Below are 21,653 nucleotides of genomic sequence, written 5' to 3'. Positions count from 1 at the left end.
CAATTTATATATTTTTTAGAAAGGCTTCCCGGGAGGGTATTAACTTTATACTCGCCTATGAAAACACTATTGGTGCAGCATATTATAAGTTTAATAGAAATGATATATCACCTCTCTGTGAGATTTATAATTTGCATTACAGTAGTGAATATACGATTTTGGTCAAAATGTTTCTCTCGCTCTCACTTTCTCCCTCTCTGTGTAACAGAGTTTTACAGGATTGCTGGAAGGAGGTTAAGTTTAGTATCTAATCTACCTGAATCCTAGGAAGCCATTGTTGTTAAAGTTTATTACAAGGTAGCTTATTGACCTCCACAAAGTTGCTGCTTTGAATTAGAATCAGGGGATCATTAAAAAAGAAAATAGGAGACATAGTCTGCAAACAGTATTAAGCCAGATACCTTTCTTTAACTTGACCAGATTTATGACTAATGCATATATTGCAGTTCTTTTATAAAAACTCAAAGATAGAGAAATCAGACCTTTGGTATTTAATAAACCTGTCTCTTAAGACTGAGTCTATCCCAAGTTTGCTCAAATGGTGGGTTTTTTTTTTTTTTAATCATTTTATTTTCCACACTGGAATCAGCTGAGGATAGAGTGTGAGCAGTGACTCTGAATTTCCTTTGCTTTTGTCAAACTGTGTCACAACCGTAAAGTTATTTTAACAGAGTTTATTTGCCTAGGCATTTCCTTTCTCTTGTAGTAGTATAAGAGAAAGGGAAACAACAATTTAAAATGTAAGTACAATTGAGTGGGTTTGAGTGATTTTTCCAGCTACTATCATAAGCAGACAGTTCAGTGATAAGTATGTGGGCTTTTTAAAAGCTTTTAAAAAGTATTCATAAATCTCTTTTTGGCTTCTTACATTTCAATTTTCCTCAAGCAACTGCAGTGGGAATAAGACAAGTTGAGAAGTTCTCATTTCTTTCTTTCTTGGACCAGTCCTTATGAATTCTATCACAGTTCAATACTGACTCAAATGGGGGAACTCTTGCAAATTCTTCTATACACTGTGAATCTGTTCTTTAAAAAAAAGTCCTTACACAAAATACAATAATGGATACCATGCATATGTTTGGTGGGATTATCCAGTAAACTTTCTTGAAGTAACTCTAACGAGTCTTCCTTCCTTGGTCACCCCCTTCTTGTTCTGAGATCCTGCTCTTGAACAGTCATTCACACAGTGGCCAGGGCTTAAGCTCTAATACTGCATGAGAATGCAAACAAGCAGATTTCACAATCAGATGACACTGAGACTTATGCTCAACGTGCCAGACTCTCTTTACTGGCTGCTCTCTCATGTTCGGCCAGCCTAGGGATCTGAGAACCTGCTGCAGTTGGAAAGAAGTCACCTGACTGCTAGGTTTCCCTCCTGTCTGTTCTCAATCAGCCCAGCTCCCTCGGTCACCACCAGCTAGGGTTCCCTCTCAGTGGCCTGGAGGCATTCCCTCACCCCACAACCCAAAGGGGTACATTTACAGCTGGCAGGAAGAAATGCATGTGGAAGAAAATGGACTATCTGCTTCTATTATCTCCATTTCCAGAGTCTCATATGTGCCTTAAATACTCCAAAGGCTCACATGTGCCTTAAACACTCCTCTCCAAAGTTGAGGGCAGGTTGATTATGTAATACTACCTGGCATTTATGCATTACTCTCTTGACAGCAGACCTGTTACTAGACACTTTTCACTTGATGCTCATAACAAGCCTTTGAAGGCAGAGGGAGTCATTATTATTATGGTCATGATTTTATAAGCGAGTAAACTGAGACTCAGAAATTTCAACTACATTTGCCCAAATCACCTACTGTCAGAATCTGGGTCTGAGTCCTGCCTCCAGATCCTATCTGTTTCTAGATTCTTTCTGTGCTCTTTCATCACCTCTGGAGTACGAATCTAAATCAGCACCCCAAAGCCAAAACCATAACTCTTAACTATTAGGCAGAGTAAGGAGGTGTATAACACCCTTGTCCATCTGATTCGGTGGATACATCTGTGCCCAAGCAGGAGGGGAGGGGAGAACTAAGGCAAGGTCAAGAACAACTGAACTAAACGCTATGGGAAAAGCAAGTTAGACCTAAGCAAGAATGTCTGGTGTGCAATATTTTATACCTGTATTCATGGGATAAGTGGTGTCCATTATTTGGGGGTGAATAGGTTTTATCTTTCTTGGAGAGTTTTAATTTGTTTTTCATAACACCTCACTAAAGTTGTATGCCAATCTTATAGCATAGTCACTCTAATCTGTCAATTTATTTGAACACAAAATTCAAATGGATTCCAAAAAATGAACAGACAGTTGTGTGCCGAATAACTCATAAAAGTACCTGCTTGGTTCACTTTTTTTTTTCCTGCCCCAAATTCTTTTAGAACTTGAGGTTAGGTAGTCAGTTAAAAATACTATTCTTCCCTTGGTCAAGAGAATGTCATGGAGTATCAATCCTAAAACTAATTTAGAGAACTGATATATAATGTCAAAGATTCTATAACATACATGAGAAACTGAGTCCCTTACTCTACAGACACTTGAAATTGGCCCCCACTGCCCATACTCATTGACTAATTTCATTGCTTCTTTAATGTAATCTATGTTAAACACACACACACACAGCCCATCACCACCACATACCACCCCACACTCTTTAACACCTTTCAGGCATTTTTATTTACTAATGTTCGAATGTTGGGGGAAAAAAGCACATTAAAAATGTCAACCAAGTGTGGATAAGATTTTAAAATTACCTTGCTTTATATCTTGTTTCCATTTCATATTATGTTTTATTTCTCTAAATAATAAAAAAAGAACATCTTCCCTTCCTTGCCTTCTATTTCTATAACTGAAACATAAACTCTGGTTGATTAGAAATTGGAAATGCTCAGCAGTGTTTATGTTAGCATCAAGGAGAGACTTGTTACAAAGCACCCGACTTTCATAAGAATACATTCAGAAGGGTTTGGCCAGCTGGATGGGCCTTACTGGTATTGATTCAGACCACACTCTTCACCTTGGGCATGATATGGATATCCTGGACATTACGAAGCTTGGACTGAAAAAAATCATCATTCTGTGATTTTGTTCACATTTCAACTGATAAAAAACACAGTAGCTACTTAAATTTTCTGAGAGGAAAAAAAAAAAATCCTGCCCATTCTTGTGAAATTTAAGTAGGCAGCCCTTGAAAGATCACTGGGAAAAGCCTGTATTTTCTCAGGTTTAACTAAATAATTTATGCATACTTTCACTTTGGCATGATGAAGCAATTTTAGCCTTTAAAACCCACAACTACTCAGAAGGGAAAAGGTCTGGTTCCTGCAACTTAAATAATTTAAACATCCAGGTGGAAATGCTTTCAGCATTTTCCCTTTTTGAGACAAAGGAAGAAGACTTCAGAATTTTGAGATACTAAGCATAAAGAATTGATAAAAGACCTAACCTCGGATGTATTTAATTTAGAATGGAAATCCTGCAATAATTTTTTTTGAATGATGTGGATCAGAGTGAGGGGTGAGATGAAATGTCTGCCTACCTGCTGTTTATAATAAATGAACATATAGAAAATACTATGTTGGTATAGCTCTAAGTCACACATATATGTATATACATACATAAATATACACATATACAAATAAAATATCTATAAGAGCTAACATAACCCTATAGCCTATGTCAATCCAAGCCTTACGCATTTGGTAGCTATTAAGGTTCCTAGAAGAAGCTGTGTTAAAATACATTGTCCTTTAATCCCTGGCTTCTTGGGTTATATAAATGTGTGTATCTTTTGATATATAACCAAGTAGGCTAGAATGAATGAGAGCAGAACAAAATGTTACTTCCTAGGACATAGGACTGCAGAAAGGGGTTGACGAAACTACTAAAATACTAGAGGATATTTTGAAATGTAGGTGTCAGGTATAACTGGCGCTCTGAGTCCCTGGCCTCTTAGCTTTTTGTCAGATTTCAGAACTGCCATGGGGAAGTTTGCCTTCTCACTTGCTGACCTGCAAGTGACACACTTGTAAAAGAGCGTGGGACTTGGAACACAACCCCTGTAGATATAGAGCATGGTTTATAATCAGAAAGTTCGGAGGGTTAAAAAATTTCCTGCTGTCTTATAGACATACCCCCAGATGGATGTGGAACTTGGTGTTATTTCTTGTGGGGAGAAAAACACCCAACAACTCATACATAAAGCCCTGTGGGATTTTTGTTTGTGTTTGTTTGTTTTTTTAAGCTCTGTCACATCCAGATGTGATGGCTTATGTCAAGATGAAAGTCAGCTAAGCTACAAAATAAGGTAGCAGGCTAAAGAGCTGGTTTCCTTTAGAGTTGAGTATGACAAAAATTATACAGGAAGGGTAAAAAGAAATCTTGCTGTGTATGTGTTCTTTAAAATGAGTCGAGGCTTCTTTCCATTTTAGAAGAAAATAGGTCTTCAATGTTCATGAATTTCAACTCTCCAACACTTTGGCCCCTTGCATCTCAGACAGCCACACACTGGGTCTCCTAAAGAGAGATCCTGAAGAAAATATGAAGAAAGGTGACCCTCTGAGCCAAAAGGAAACGTTAAGCTTGGCCAGGGCTGCATAAAAGAGGGTTGCTGAAACCAAACATCATGTCCAGAACAAGGTCGCTATGTTAGGATGATTTCATTCTGAACACGATTCTGGATTTGTTTTTGTTGTGGTGGATGGGTGAGGGCCACCTCAGCTACGTAGATTAGGGAGGTGGAATGGGGAAGAGGGATATTACAGCGTGGACACATCGGTGCTGTTAAGGGATTTGAGAAATATTATTCTTCTTCTATTTAAAGAGCTTGAACATCAACAGCCAAGGTATGGAATGTGAAGGGTGGCCCAGAAAGAGACTGAAGTGGGGTACGTGGTTGTTTTTCCTTTCATTTTCTTTTCTTTTCTTTTTCTTTTTTTGGTCATCCATTGACTTTAATTAAGCCCAGCCAGCCTCTTAAGCATGGGAAACTTGGAGAACTTTTTTGTTTAAAGTGATCTTGTTCCCAGGGTTTTCCCTACAACTTCTCTCAGCTCTGTTGCAAGGATGAATATTCACATTCCTGCTCCGAATCTTTAGAGCAGGGTACCTGGCATACACAGAAAATTTTAATCTCATATGAAGTATAATACTAAGAGTGCTTTTTTTTTTTTTTTTAGGAAAAAGAAACCTTTCTCCATAATCCTGCTGGTTATACTTCTTAACTGTATTATTTTAAGTCAATTAATTCAAATTTTAAAATAATGAAATTACTAGCAGAGACTTGAAACTTCTTTTAGTATATTAAATTGGGCAGATTGCGTCTCTCCTTCTAATTATGAATATTGCAGTTACAAAAGAAACTGTCATTTTGATAGAGCAAAAGACAATCTGTCTGCCAAAAATGTCCAACCATAATTCTAAAAAAAAGTCATCGGCATCAAGAACATGCTACTTTGTTTGATGTACTGTCTTATTGGAAACCTAATTTGCTTTCAACCTCTGAGACAACACATAACATAAGTTTGTGTGACTAATTTTTCTTGGAAATATGAGTAATGAGAATTAGGGGCCATTTTCTTAGCAGGAGTGGACAGGTTTTTAAAAAATTCAAAGTAAGTGCTAGAGTTATTTTCTTTGCTTTTTTTCTTTTATAGCACTCCTAAAACCAAGTGGAGGGGGGATGCTGAGCTTTGTACTGGATAATGTGAGTTCCCATGTAAATGGTGAGCGATTGCAAAGTATGAAAAGGTTTATTACCTAAGGTGAGCCCTCCCAGAGCTCCAGGAGTATAAAAGCATTAAGTGTATGTTCTAACAAAGTCATAAAAATCAATAAACAGGAACCCCCCACCTGGGCAATGGCCCCAGTGTTAAGTTTTATACATGTAGTAATAGTGCATATCAATTTTCACCACCCTTCCTACGCTAGCTATTACAGGGCCTACCACCACCGGAGGGACGGCAAAAGCCGCACCATTCATCCATCCCACGGAGTTGTCTACATGCCAGGCCCATTGCATCATTGTCAGTTTTATTCTATCTGCAACTGGACAAGGCTGCAGCCCTAGCTTCTATACACCCACTCAGTACCGCAACAATTGCAAACTGTGTGCCTCTGTTTAAAGAGTTTACAAGTCCTCCTGAAAGAGAAACAGAATCGTTGCATATTAATGCCCTGGACCCTGGAGGATCACACAATGGAAAGGGGAAAGACACGTTGCTACCACCGAGATGTGACCTTGTCCAACTGCTTCAGTCTCTGGCTTATCCACCAAGGTTTAAAAAATCATCATGCATTCTCGATAAGCATCCAGATGACCGGGTTTCTACAGCAACTGGTTATAATCTGAGTGCCCCGCCATCACCCAAAGATTCCGAAAGCACAGGTCACCACTTTAGTAGATGCACGATAACATATGCTAAGAAATCAGGCCCTGAATCTGCAGCATTTTCACCAGGTTACAGAAATAACTACTCACATCACATGTATTTCATAATTAAAGGAAATCCTCCTACTCCACCTCCCTACTTTTACCAATAAGGCAGAAACTATCACTGAATGTGTAACCTTTGTAACACATCCACTCTTCCCATCCATTACTCTGTGTGTGTGGTGGGGGGGAGGGAACAGGCTTATTAAAATCCCAGCCACTTGTTGGTAAAGAGGCCCAATAACTTTAGGGGAAATACTTCACTTGGGGCATTCTGGAAAAAAAAGAAAGAAGGGGGAAAAAAGCCTCGTTTTAATTATAATCCAAAGATAACTGCTCTGTAGTAACGAGGAGCATTTGAGAAGAGAGCCTTCATTCAGACACTGGACTTGGGTGAATTTTTCCTTTCTTGTAAATGGTTCTATTGGCCATCGTTTTAATAGGCCTGCTGAACAAAAGACGACCCTTGGTGATGACTCCTCTTTCCCCCTCCCCACCAAAAAACAAAACAAAACTCCCCAAACTGGGAGTTCTAGCTGTCTGAGGTTGCCTTTGATAACGTTCACAGCACGGAAGTGCCACTCAGGGGTACTTGAAGCTGCGTCATTTAAGAGCACAAAAATAGAATAAAGTTGTGCAGCAAATGAGAAATTATAACATAACTCAAGTGCTGTGGCCTGAAACAGGCAAAATGAGCCATCTAGACATTTTCCACAAGCAAAAAAATAAAAGTAAAGAAAATGGAAAAATGCAATGCTGGCGTGATTTCCACAAAGGTATGTGCTTGAAGTGGCACTAACTTCGGTGCCATCCACAAGAAGAGTTGCTATGGATATTATGAGAAAATGAGACATTTCTAGCAATGCAAAGAAAGTGAAGCGCTGCAGTTGTGAACAGCTGGCATACAATAGATAATTTAAGGGAAAGTGACCCTCATGTATAATTTTTAACTGAAGAACTGTCAGGGCCCATTAGTTCCAACAGGGCCTGCCAGGACCAAGATCGGTTTATTGGAGTACTGTATTAGCAGAGTTTCTGAAAGAGCAGCATGAAAACATAATATGGGGATTCAGTAATTTTAGTGTTTTTAAAAATTGTACACATTACTTGTTTTACTGACCTCAAGGCTCTCCGCCTCTGTGTTCAGAATGAAAGGCCCAATAGGGTAGCAACTGGCATGGTAAACAATTTGTGAAAAAGCCCTTCTGAGCAGTTGTACTACATTCAAAAGTAACCCCCAAAAGTTAAAAGGGAAAACCAAACAGTGGCTATCGTACTGATTATTCACTGTGGTACTGAATGCTTATGACTCAAAGGCCTTGAAGGGAATAGGGCAAGGAGCAGAAAAACCAGATTACACCAATTCAACTGAAGTTCTCGTTAGGAAGTATGGAAATTCCCAGACAATGTTTGAAGGAGGTTACACTGTCTTCTTGGGGAATAGAGCGCATATGCTTCAAAAGTAATAGCCAAAGTAGGAGTTCCCTGGTGGCTCAGCAAGTTAAGGATCTGGTGCTGTTACTGCTGTGGTGTGGGTTCAATCCCTGGCCAGGGATCCTCTGCATGTAATGAGTGCAGCTAAAAAAAAGTAGTAGCCAAAGTAAATCACAGGGGAAGAAAAAGGGGTCGCCTATTCTCCTTTAAGTTGGCCATTCAGCTAAGCAAACACATATTAAAGCCCTCTTCTCACCAGGGTTATCTAAGTTAAATATGTGCTAGAATGACAATCATATATAAGTGGCATGCAATGGTTTCAAGCGGTGCCATCTTTACTGAAAGCAAGGATTTATGGCAGAGTGAGGGACAGAGTGAAAAGTCAGGGAAGGCCTCATGGAGAAAGTGGACATGGTGCTGGTGTGTATATGAAAAACAGCCTCCTGCCTTGTAGTTCAGTTCATGGTGGCTATGTTTAACATCTGGTGGAATGCACCATACTTAATTTTGTTGTGTGACACTGTGCAGTTTAAAATCGCCTTTGCCTTACCTCTTTATCCTTAGGGGGAACTGCCTGATATTTTCTTGTTGGTATTCTTTGGTGTAAACGTTTCGAGGAAATTTCAGGCACTTATATCCCAAATTAATGGGATTCTTGGCATCCTCTCTCCCTTTTAATGTTGCACTGATGTGGAATTAATCTCTCTATTTAGGTGGTTTGTCTTTGCTACAAATATTAAATAATCAAATCAACATCTTTATATATTTAAATCTACCATTTTGTTAGAGAGGCAACTATTCACTTCCATAATTATATCCACTCAAATTAAAGTCTACTAATTAGATAACATAGCTGGGCTTTACAGGTATTATAGAATATACTTTACTAGACACTATATTATAAGTAGTCATTAGCTTAGCTATAAAAGGGTTTAAATACTAATGTATTTTTAAAATTTGCCTTATAAACTAAACAAGCAATCAATGTACATAAATAAGCATAATTGTTTTTCTGGCATCTGTCCATTCATTTGGTCCACCTTGACAGCTCTAGCAAACACATCAGCAAAACTCAGTAACCACAATACATGAGGAGGAACCATCAGTGACATCCTCTCAAATACGTATTATGTGTTCAATTATTCTGATATCGAGAGATTAAAACCTCCACAGCTTGCCACAGCAGTCCCCTTTACTGATGTTCCAGACAAGGAGTTCGACAGATATTTCCAGCTCAAACACCACTTTTAAGTGGCCATAAAACAAGCCTTAATGAGGTGATAAATGTGTTTACCTTTGATTAGGTGAGCCGCGCTCGATAAGATAACATGGAGGACCACTTTCCAAGAGTAAATATGTACAGAACTTTCTGGCCTCTACAGTCCTGTTGGGAGTCTCCAGGTAAGCACAGCTGCAACAGGAACACCTACCTCACTCCTCCAAAATGCCTTTCTGTAGGCTAATCTGGCTTTGCCAATGGGAAGGAGCAACATGTATAAGAAATTTTTTCATCATACTCTGGCAATTCTAGAGAAACTATTCCTGGATTCTAAGACCTGGGTTACTATTCAATTCAACCAGGCCTCTTCCCATGGTATGGTACAAACTGTTTTCTTGTTTGATTTTCTGTGGGGGCTGAGCTTTCTGTTTCCATCGTCTTTGTATCCTTGGAGGTTAGTACTATGCTTGGCCCGTAGGTTCATAGCACCTAGTAGCTTTCGAATACATGCATTTTGTTGTTGTTTTCTAGAGACACTGGAGCAATGTTTCCTAATTCCAGAGATCTTCCTTATGTGGTAGGAAGAGCTTTCATATATTTAGTCTTGGGTATATAAATTCTGATACTGTACTGCCGTTTTTGCCCAATAGGGCACTAAGCACCTACTAAGAACACAGTCCAATAATACATTCTCTCCTGGTTTTAGCTGACCTTCCAGCAGAGTGACTTTGGCAAAATTACCTCAAAGGTACTGTGGTTTGATTTCACTTGAGGAGACCGTTATCATTTGGTCCTTGACAACTTCCTAGCGAGCAAATGCATCACTGATAAAATTGGAAAGAAAAATAAGGCCAAATGGCATCCTCCCCACACAACTTGCATGCGTTCTAACATAAAGGAAATATGAACAAAAGGTAACTTATTCGGTGTCACTCGTACATACTGATAGTTTAAAAATTAGTCAAAGTTTATGTCCTGAGGTTGCACCTACAGGAAGCCAGATGTGCCTTCTGCATGTGACCTAAGACAGGCCTAGAGCAACAACTAGATAATTTCTTGCTCACCCTCTACACCGTCGATTGCGGCGGCTTTCTGAGGTGAGAGAAACTGACAGCACTAACTCTCCAGGGCAGAACTTTCCAGTCAAGTGGATCAACGGACTGAAAATCTCTTATGAATAGTCATTAGGCCTTCATTACAAACCCCTCAAAACCCAGTTCTCTGTTCGCAACCAAATGCCTTTTGTCATCTTCACAAGGTGCATCATTTAATTACCAATTGATTTCTTTATATATGACAACATGTCAGATAGCAAAATACAGTGTATCTCCCTTAGGGGGAGAAGTCTGTTAACTATCAGTATGCCAGATTATGGAATTCTCTGAGAAATAGGCACCCTGCATACTGCTGCAATTTAACTACTTTTTCTAACATCTGAGCTTCTCTCTTTTTGTTGTAAAAAGCCAATAAAAGAAAAAAAGAAGAAGAAAGCTAATGAGACTCCTGATGGAATCCTCCCATACCCTGAAACACTTTCAAATGAGTGAGAATGCATTTTAAGCTTTATCTCTATGAAAAATGAATACCCAACAACATAGAGGGAATTTGGAGTGAATTCCAAAATACAACTATATAGAGAACCACCCCAGCCCATCTTTCTATATTAAAAAAAAGTCAAACCATTGTTCTCGTTATACCAAGAATTTCCTCAGCTTCTGACTTAGCTAATGCACTGAATCTTCCACTGCTCAACTGCTGCCTGATAATCAAGTCAGTACTGTATTAATAAGCTGAATAATAAGGGAATTTCAAAAATGTACAGGACTATTATACCGTAACAATAAAACCTCAAACGGAGTAAACCAGGGCAGTGCTGAAGGTAGGCGTCAGAAAATAATGAAACCAGTGTTGCAGCAATGCACTCCATTGTGTGGTAGTGTAAATGCCTGCTTCTTTCATACACAGAAGCCACATTACATGAGTCCGAAATGTTCTCAGAGCGTCACTGTGACTGGTTGTGCTAGAACCTGGCAGCGACGGGCACTGAAAGCTGACATTATACTGTAGGATGTGCTGCAGGTGTGCAGGCCTGGCAACATGCTCTAATTACATATTTTCCTGCCGCGCAACAATTAAGGTCGCCAAAATAATTGCCAGTTTCTTAATCCCTCTCTAACAAGACTGACATAAGGAATGGTTTATTTTTCTCTGGTTGTTTTGAAAGTGTTCCTCAAGATTTTGGTTTTCTATGGAACTGCATAAAACTAATTCTTATGTTCAGATGTGTGATTAGACCCATTGTTTAAAAAAAGAGCCTGTCTTTGAATTGTAGTAAAACTAAAATAATAAAAAAAAAAAACGTGAATTGTATAACCTGGTAGGTGGTTTCAAACATTTTTCTTCTTAAAGAAGGTAAATTTTCCTCTTAAAACCCTGTTTCTACTCTCTGAATTGCTCAAATTACATGGGATGTTAAAATGTGCTAGGGCAGAAGATGGGGAGCAGACCACAGGAAAATGCAGACAAAATAGGTGTCTTCACTCATTTAGCACTGGTTCTTAACCTTTTGGGAGGTCATAGAGCCTTTTAAAAATCTGATTAACTGCATGGACCCACTGCCTTAAAATTGCAACACTGTACAAAATTTTACATGCAATTTCTGCTGGTCTACAGACCCCTTAAAAATCCATAAATGAATTGCAGGAAAGAACCCCAGTCAATGAACAGATATGGCAATTATTTTTACACCTCCCTTCCTTCATCCATCCTTGCATCCGCTGAGCTATCTGTCTACCACATGAAGGATACAGTATCTACCACGGGCATTAGGAATAAGTCTGTGGGATTTCTACTCTTAACTAAAACCCCTTTATTTCATTGTCATTAGTTATCAATTTCCTATTTTAGTTGGGCTAATTGGACAAAGCTGAATCATGGAGTGAATTTTGAGCCAGCTTACTCACTCTTGCCCCCTTTGCTACAAATCAGAAGATGGCAGTGTGGGCTGATTGAGTACTTAGCAGACAAACTGAAGTTATGTCAAGCACATTACGATTTAACACAGGCTGAATGGTAGGGGCAGCAGATGTAACTAATGGGGTTAGGGAGAGGAGAAGCTGGAGTGGAGAGAGAGGGGGTGGAAGGGAAACAAAAGTGATTGTACCGGTAATAGAGACTTCAAAAGGGAGTAGTTGGGAAGATTTCGGGGGGGAGTGGATCTGGCAAATGGAAAAAGAGGCACATCTGCCTATAGAGTGGCTGATCCAGGAGAGAGGAAAGGCCTGCCAGGAGAAAAAGCAAAGGAGGAGAATCAAAGGCAAGGAAATGTACAGCTGCAGAAGAAAGGAAGCTTGATTCTATTTGTGGAGGTAATGACACAAGGCCTCATACAGTTGGAACCATCCCAAACTGTCCTGCTTTGAGTGTCCCGTCCATGAGACATCTTGCAAAGTTGGAGACAAAAAGTAACTGTAATGACCGCATGTTGAGGTTTGAAAATAAAACAAATTCATCTTGATGTTTGAAAAATCCTTTCATTACAAGGCTGGTGTGTGGTTTAAATAGCAACTGCCCCTCCCCCTACCGGCCCCACATTTCTTTCCTACGTGTTGGATGTTTCAGAACAGTGTTTGGTCAAAAATGAGCTCTGTTGGTGGGTGCTGAAAAATAGGAGTTTTATGGATAAAGTGAGGAATAGCCTTCTGATTCTCTTCTTTCATGAGATGAATGAAATACTTTGGTTTTTACTTGAGGAGCAGACACTTGAATCCCAGTAGTAGTAGAGTGTGTGAGTGTGTGTGTGTGTGTGTGTGTGTGTGTGTGTTACTGATGGTACAACAGGGAGTGAGGAGAAAAGGACAAAAACTAAACCCTTAAAGCAGCATCAAGAAGGAGTGTAGGAGCCAGAACTGGGCTATGCCTCTAAAAATCACATCATACACTGGGGTGCTGTGTGAACCACTAGTGGACAACTTCTGTACTCATATGGTGAAAGCTACTCATTCTTTAAGGCCAGCTCAAGCATGTCCTTTCGTACAGCTGTGCTGACTTGTTTAAAGAGAGGGTGGCTCAGTACCTCTTTATGCATAAGTGGCATCAAGCACTTACCTTGATCATCACTCAATTCATTCTATCAGTCACTCAACAAACATGGCTTTCTTGAATATGTATAGAATATTAAATATTTATTGAATATTGACTTTTTGAATATTTATAACACACCAGGCTCTGATCCTGCCAAGCTGTTCCTTCTGACAAGGACCCCTGAGGCTTGGTGAGGACTCACCTTTGGACCCTTGGTGCTAAAGCAGTACCTGCATCTGGCAAGTAGCTACTATTAGTTAAATACAATAATGAATTAAACGAATTTAAAATAACTTCCCTGTTGACAGGTTTACAGTAAAATGCTTTGAATAGGTATAAGTTTTTTTTTAAAAGATTTCTCCTATAGAAGTGTACTCCTTCTCGAAATAAGTTTTTAAAATGTGGCAGTTCAGCTCCTGGTTTAACCACAATTGTAGTATAGGTAGCTTTCTCCTGGGCACGACCCATACACCAGCTAACACACAGCCTTTCCCAGAGCATGCTATGTGAATCATCTTTGATGGACACAAATGCCATCAGTCAGTCCTAAACATTTCGCAAACACTGGCGAGACTGTCTGGTCTCGTGAGTGTCCACAGACTCCCTTTTAGACACTATTCATGCAATTCTACATCTACCCCCATAACAGGCTTATTTTCTAACCCAATTTCCTTGACCTGTGTTTTCCTTCTAACCAGACTTCAGAGACAAAGGCAGAGCAGTAAATCATTTTCTTAGAAAAACACCATCAAGCTATTTTGGTCGTTTGGGCTGTTATTTATACGCTATACCTGAAAAGTTACTCTGAGATGGGAGAGCTTACTAAATTATTTTTTTCTCATTAACACTATTACTTCAAAATGATCATTAATTTGCTCTTTGGGTTTCTAAGTAGGAAACATCAAAGAAAGGAAAGTTCTCCCTAATTTAACTTTTCTTGAAAGGTAGCTGATTTACAAACAAATTACTTGTGCCTTGTGAGGAAGAGCCAAACGTGTCTGTTCATTTGATACATTTTCAGGGGCTACGGTAGTGTGGAAATGAAGCCCTAAGAAGCTCCTGTGTGATCCACAAACAACTTCACGGTATATTACACGTGCATCAGATACAGAGCCCAAACCCTCTGACTTGCAAGCAACCTGCCACGCAGAAGCCTTGCTTGGCAATGCCTTAAACAGCTTATTTAAATTGCAAACTTTGCAGCATCCGTTTACAGGTGATTTTGAAAGTTGGTTGTATAAGCTAAACAGCTTCATCTCCAGACGTTGTTTCTTAAATCATCCCCACATCTTCTTTCAAAGGTACTATTTCATCTCTCTCTTAAAAGCTCATCACCTTTGCTAAGAAATTGCCTTACAGAGTAAAAATGTATCTAAAACATGCATGAAGCTTAAACAAATATTCCAACTTGAGGGCAAATAACATTAGAGACATGGCTAGGAATTTCCAGGATGAAGTTTTGCCTTGAATAGAAATCACTTGAGAAGCATTTTGAAGTCATAACTTTATAGTGTAAGATGATCAAAGCCAAGTATTAATACTTTTTTTTTATCAGCTCACCTTCTAAACAATATTTCAGTAGATTTCCTTTCACACAGTGATATTTGTAATAAATGTTCTGCCTTTGTTTTAAAGTCAGTCCGTAGAAAGATGACATCAGCTTAGCAAACAATAAAGTGCCTGTAATATTGTCTCCAGAGGGCTGTTACATTTACTTTGTAGCAGTAAAATTCAATTTTCAAAAAACACTACATGAATGATGTTAGGTTATTAACCCTATCACCGCCGTAAAAATATAATCATTGTGTGCAGAATGTAGGTCACTTTCTAGAAGCCCTAAGTTGCTTTTTTTGTTAAATAATCCATTTAAGCTTCTTTTCTCTCCTATAGCCTGGGTTGTATCCCTTCCTTTGGGGAAAAAATATCCCTGCATTTTAGTCAGCAGGCTGGAACAAGACCCCCACACTGTTCATTCTGAGGATCTTTCCTTTGTTGCCACCATATTATATCTCTCAGTTTGAAGTTACCTTTTGCATTAACTTTTTACCCAAACCTATCCTTCTTGAATTAAAAATCAGCGTAGGGTTTGCAAATGTCAGAGTCATATCTCTCACATATTTCAGTTCTAAGAAAAACAGAAAATGAGGATGTGTCCCATTCAAAGCTGGAATCACTCTCAGGCTTTCCAGACCTTGAACACAAATACTTTAATTTCTGGACCTGAAAGTGTCTCCCTTGCTATGCATGAGTGAAAGCTATATATACCTGATAAAAGCAATGAAATTCTTTCATGCTTAGGAAGAATATTTATTGACAGCACATCGGCAGGCAAAGAGTTAACTAGTTAAACTTCTACAAACCCCCACAGTAACTTTCCAAAAGCTGACAATAAGTAAAAGAAGTGCTGGTTATCCATTTTTTAAAGGGATGGGATTGGTTTTAGAAGAAAGGGATAGAGGATCAAACACCTCAATGCAACAAAAGGTTGTGTCAGAAGGCCCTCAATCACAAACCTCCTTCAACAACAGATATTCCAACCTTCCAGAGCAGTTACCCAGGCAGCACAGCTAAAAAGTTCCATGACATGAAAAGAACAAAAACCAAAGGGACAGAGGTAGTTATTGTCATGCACACTCCTCTCCCTCTCTTTTTCTTTTTTTTTTTCTTTTTTGGCTTGGGCTTTTCCCTCCCCCACGAAACTTTTGCATAAGCTGTTAGAGAAAAGTGATGGTGTGGTTCACTGAAAAGAAATCCCCTATTTGTAAGCTACCTCTGAGGTGGTAAGGTAGACTTTGTGGATTTTCTGTAAGAAACACCTGATGAGTGGAGCCATCATCTACATGAATACTTCAAAGGAGTCATCTGAAATGAAAAGCACGAAAGCCCTGTAAATATGGTCAATTTTCCCTTAAAAGCACTTAGGTGTTTTTTTTTTTTTTTTTTAATTGATGGTGTTTTCTTCTCAGACAAATTCTGTCTTCATTGCACAGTGGATGTTAAGTTATTTGCATTTTTTGTGTTGGGTCTTAGAGATATCTTAACAGCATGTACGAATTTTCCACTAAAATGTAAATTATTAACAAGGCAGAGTTTTCATTTGTTTTATCTCCTGATGTGAGATCTAAATAAGTATGTAGAACACTTAAAATTCTCACCATTTCTTTGCTTTCTGAGAAATAAATCTCACACATACTGCACAATATATTTTCTTACACAGATCATGCCTCCACGTAATGGGAAAAAAAACCTAATTTCAGGGGAAATATTATATGTTTCCCGGAAACTTAGCTGTGTAAGCAAAGAGTATTAACCCAGAGGAGCATCTGGTCATATTTTCATCATCATCATCATTGTCATCTTCATAATTATCCTCAAAAAGCATCATTTAAATCTTCATCATTACCTGGATTGATACCAGCCATATTCAATTAACTTTGTCCTTGCTTTCTAAGATGTAAGCTGCCATTAGAACCAGATTAAAGAAACTCAGTTTTGTTGTCATCAAAATCTATATGTAAGAATAAAAGGGCACAGTGCAAGGGTGACTGAAGGGGGATAACTGGGTAGTTGTCCTTCGAGACACTGTAATAATAAAAAAATAATAACAACAACAATTAGCATTTAAATGGCACTATGTGCCAGCAGTGCGTTATATAAATTCCTCTTTTTTTCCTTCTCAATAGTCCATTTTACAGATGAGGAAACTGAGGCTCAGAAATGCTAATTAACCTGACCAATGTCCTAGGTAGCAAGTGTGGTAGAAGTTTTGAGCTTGGGCATTCTCTCAACAACCATTCTTTTCTACACTAGAATGGAAGACAGGAAAGGAAAGACTAACAAAAGATACAAAGTTTCAGGATCTGCCATGTAGGGGTGCATATCAGAAATGTGTAGAGCTTAAAAGAGTTCTTGACACAATGGGCGACTGGACAAGCAACAGACAGGCTCACCTTGGAAAAGAAAGAAAAAAGACTGGAGCAATTAGGAGGAAGATGGAGAAAGAGGTGAGGCATAGAAAGGGAACATTCGAACACAGCCTGGAGAGTGGCCTGAAGTCTCAATGGAACCCAAAGAAAATGATGAACTAGTTATAAAGATACAGACAGAAAAAAAGAAATTTCCTTAGTGGTGTTCAATTAAGCTGGGGCTTGCTATGCTCATGTGGAGAGAGAGAGGGAAGAAGGCCACAAATTCCCAGTGGGCCAAAGCCAAAGCCTAGACAAAGACCACAACTATGAGAATGAAAAGGAAGGGGGTGGATCCAGGAAATGTTGACCAAAAAAAAAAAAAAAAAAAAAACCAGTGGCAACAGTTGGTAAGACTGGATGTGGGGAGTGAGAAAGACAGTGGTGAGACAAAAATAATCCTGGGGTTCCTGGTTGGGAGGTCCACGATAGGGTGGTAGTTCCCACTGCAGTGAAAAACCGAGCAGATAGGAAGATGAATAGCTTTTTCGCCAGGATATTTAATTGGTCAATGCCAATATCAGTGTTTTGAGGTCTCTTTGTGGGAAGTGTGCTATGACTGGTTTCACTGGTGAATACCTTGACCCTTTTAATAGAGGCCCATATTTTAGTAGCTGGAAAATCAAGAGAGAGGCCATTGGGTGTGTAGGAATTTGACAGGGGAGGCATGGATGTGCAGTTGCTAAAGAACACAGTGTATGTTTGAAGAAAGCCAGAAAAGTGCTCTAGAAGCAGAGGCGTAGAGTGGTCCAGAGGTGCAACATTACTTCCAGTATGGAGCAGAGTGAAACAGCCTAAGAAAATACCTCAAGCTAAGTCACAGCTGACACCTCCTACCTTGGCTTTCTTGGCCTGAGATGTAACAGCACAAAAATTCATGGTTTTAAACTCAGGCAAAGAAAGTTACATTAAACCAAAAATTAGGGTGGAGGAAACACAATTGCATAGGCTCATTCTTTCAATTTCTGGGGTCAAATATTTCTCTAACGATGAATCCAGTTTTCCCAAGTACTGTTTCTAGGAGAGCAGAGTTTATCCATAAAAATATCCTCATGAAAAAAGCAACTTCTCCCCACTGCCTCCTCCTGGGTTCACCAGTGTTTACAAACATGCAGCAGCCTTGTGAAGAGTCTTGCCTGGGCCTTCGTGAACGGTGACCCTCCTTAAGGCAGAGCATTGGGAAAGGAGGGTATTATTTCAGCTGGAAGAGGAGCAGAGCCCTGGGATGAGACTGACTGATTCAGACCAGATGGGTGGCCACACGTAGGTGCGACGAAAATAGAAACACATTGCAGACATTCCAGGCTGTGTCCTCCTCCCCTGGCTGGGAGGTGGGTCGCCTAGGCTGCTTCCTTATCTACCTCTGCTGTGCTCCCCAATCAAAGAATGTTGATGCCGCTCACCCTTCTCCTTCATGTTTGCAGCCTGGTCACATGGCAGCAGCACTGAAAGTTCCATTTTAAAAGTTCAATGACCATTGTCCAGATTTCCCCATAAATAAAGCCAAAGCAAAGCGCATTTCATCTAGTAGATAAATGGGTTATTATTTTCATTTCCTCTTCCACGTGAAAACCAGCACACCGGAAACTTCCTCTGACTCTTACCTCCCAGGAAAGAAGCATATATTTATAAATGACACCAGTGTTGTAATCTTGATTACAGTCTAATTCACAGGACCTAAAAGAAGGCTATGTGATAACTGAGGATTCTAATCCAGTTCACAGGCACTTTAACCATGAGTTTCTTGAGCCTGAGGACTCTCTAGCAGGAAAAGATAGGACCTTACATTAGATAACTGTTAACCACCCACTTCTCTCGAGTCACCATGTGATGATTAAGGTTTTCCTTGGACTATTTAGGTTCTTATTTCAATAAATTAGGGAATTTTGAATTTATAAACAAAAGTAAGGGCTTATTATCTTGAAAACATTGGGAAAAAGAAACAACAGTTTTATTTATTACAAGAATTACTGTCTTTCTTGAAAGGAAATACAACAAGCCTGGGAAATTTTCTATCATTCAAAACTGAAGTGTAGAAATTATGCACAAATTTGAATATTTATCGAAATTAAAGGAAACTCCCAAACTTTTTTGGTAAAACAATACAAAACCTAGAGAAATGGTGAGCATTCAATAACAGGCCGGTGGCATTTAAACAAGTACGGGACAGGCTTTGTCATAATAAGAGAAAGGTTTTCTCACCCTTTACCTCAAAGGTTCTGTCCTGTTTTGTCCCAGCATGAAGTTGGAGTTTCTGTGTTCTCACAGAAGGGCTAAAACTATTACCTACTTGCTATAAACCTCCTCAGATTTCACTGCTGTGGGTTAATCTGGACAATCTGATTGGCATCTCTGGCTGTCTCTCCCACTCGCTATGCAGCTCCCAGGCATCTAGCCCCCGAAAGGCAAGGCAGGACCTTGTTTTCAGTTTGACCTCTATTTTCAACTAAAAGAGTAATTCCTCAGATATAATTTTGAACGAACTGCTTATGAAGGGAGTTGTTCTTTTCTTTTAAAAGCTACACGTCTGGGTCTTTTTTCTATCTACAAAGTGCTGGCCCATTGCTGTCATGACACCCAACTGGAATTAAGATTCTCTGGAAGACCTTTCTCATAAAAGCATTTATTCACTTTTTGCGTCATAAAAATTCCTAGAAGTAATGTACTAGTGATAGACAGCCCTTGAATTGACTCTGCCAGTGGGCTGCCTCCTTCAAAAAATTATTCCTGTGCAGGTGGAGATTAGCATATGAAAAATGCTTTTAATTTTGTCCACTCTCGGACTTACCTATCTGTCAAACCCATACATGTGACAGCAGTTGGGTTCAACTTATCTCTACTTTACCACCTCAATAGCAGGTTTTAAATAGTCCACAGGCTTTTAGTTATTTGTAAGCTGAGTTCATTTAACTCCCTTTCTCAAAACAAACCCAATAAAATACAAAGACACTGAACTGCCAGTTCAGTCTCTGTATATTAAAAATAAACATAGTCGTGTCCAGGAATCTGTGAAAATGACTTCCTTTTGACATAAGGAAATAAAATAGCCAGTGGAAACCATCTCCTGACAGCTACTTCATGAGACCCTGTGGTTCTTTCTATGTGGAACTTAGTTTACATATTGCTCCTCTGCAGTAATATTTTATGTTGACAATTTTTTCTATTGCTCATCTTCTGCCTCACAAAACTGAACTTGCCTAATTTTGCAGTTCTCATTTGCACCATTTGATTTGTGCCAACCACAGCTTCACAGAAGTGAGTGAAATGAGATGCCCAGTGTTGGTGTGGCTGTGGATCTATTATGGCTTCATGCTTCACTAAATGGCTGGATTCCCACAGGGCAGTACCTATCGTGAAGTGGGCCTCAAGGGGTTAACGGGGGCTGAATCTCAAAATAGACACGCAGCTCAACACACCTACTCACTTATAGAGAATGAGCAGTAAATATGTACATGCAAATTCTATTTCTATTACAGGACACTTAAATGGAAAAGTAGAATGCTCTTTCTCACCATTCAAACTAGGAGAAGATCAAGGGGATGGGGCACCTTGCCCTCTTCAAAGGGACCGAGCACAGGGTCGCACCTGAAACAACTTTGCCCCACCACCTACAGGCCTGTGACTGGAACAGGAAGAAAGTTCTCATATGAAAATAAACTAGCTCAGTCTTCTCTCAATTAGCTTATTTCTCTATATTTTACTAGTTTTATTGTTTCACTGGGTAGTCAGCTGTCACAACTCAGACAATGCTCCCAAAATGAACCTCTGTATTGAAAAATGACTCTTCACTATGTTAATCCGATGTCTTCATGAGTGGGCAGACATCAGTGGGTTCAGCACATTATGTGTTGGCTCCTCCTTTCACACTGCCTTGACATCATCAAAACTCTCCTGTTTTGGGCACTAAGAGGTAAATGGACAACAGCCAGATGCAACTGTCAAACTTACTCTACTTCAGCCATTTAAAAACGTTCAGAGGGACAACGAAACAAAATTTATATATTATCTACTCTCTCGGGTAAACATTAGTCTTAATAACAAACTGTCTGGGAGATGTGTGAAACCTGTTCCCTCTCTTATCAGTGTTTTCCTGGCCATCGGAGTTAAGGCCCTACTCTATTTTAAATTTAACTCTATGAAAATGGGCAGTACCCAAGAAAATGCTAGCACAATTCCAGATAAAATATACTGTTGTGAGGCTGAAAAGTGCATGCAAAGCAAGCTGCATTATTAGAATGTTTAAATATTAATTATACTGCTGTGTAGTAAAGATGATCAAGTATGAGTGTCAACTAATTTTCTAAAAGCTGCAACATTTACTTTCATCTAAACTTCCTTTGTTAAACTAAAACTAAAAGCCCAGCAAGTTTAGTCTACTTGAGTGTGTTTATTTTTATTGGTTTCTGCATAATTTTTTTCTACCATAAACCAACTTTAACCCCTTTTCTGTAATCTCTGCCAGTATAACTCCAATAGCACATCATAAAATTCCTATAATTCTTCAAAGCCACGGAGTTGGAAAGGAAAGAC

General features: G+C 39.2%; 1 protein-coding gene across 5 annotated transcripts in view; it reads right to left on the bottom strand.

Moving 5' to 3' along the window:
• Window positions 1-21,653, bottom strand: part of ZEB2 (zinc finger E-box binding homeobox 2) — a 129,809-nt gene that overhangs the window by 69,185 nt on the left and 38,971 nt on the right. Inside the window, exon 1 of one of the 5 annotated variants that reach the window (XM_047771989.1) lies at window positions 15,929-15,993. The exons of the other annotated variants lie outside the window; for them this stretch is intronic. The gene's annotated coding sequence lies outside the window, so the exon portion shown is untranslated. Of the gene's footprint in view, window positions 1-15,928; window positions 15,994-21,653 lie in introns of those variants that run through there. 5 annotated transcript variants of the gene reach the window in all.

Source organism: Phacochoerus africanus, chromosome 3 (assembly GCF_016906955.1).
Source record: "Phacochoerus africanus isolate WHEZ1 chromosome 3, ROS_Pafr_v1, whole genome shotgun sequence".
In the NCBI taxonomy this organism is placed as follows: Eukaryota; Metazoa; Chordata; class Mammalia; order Artiodactyla; family Suidae; genus Phacochoerus; species Phacochoerus africanus.
Note: the sequence above shows the minus strand (reverse complement) of the source record. Positions and strands in the feature narration are given on the sequence as shown.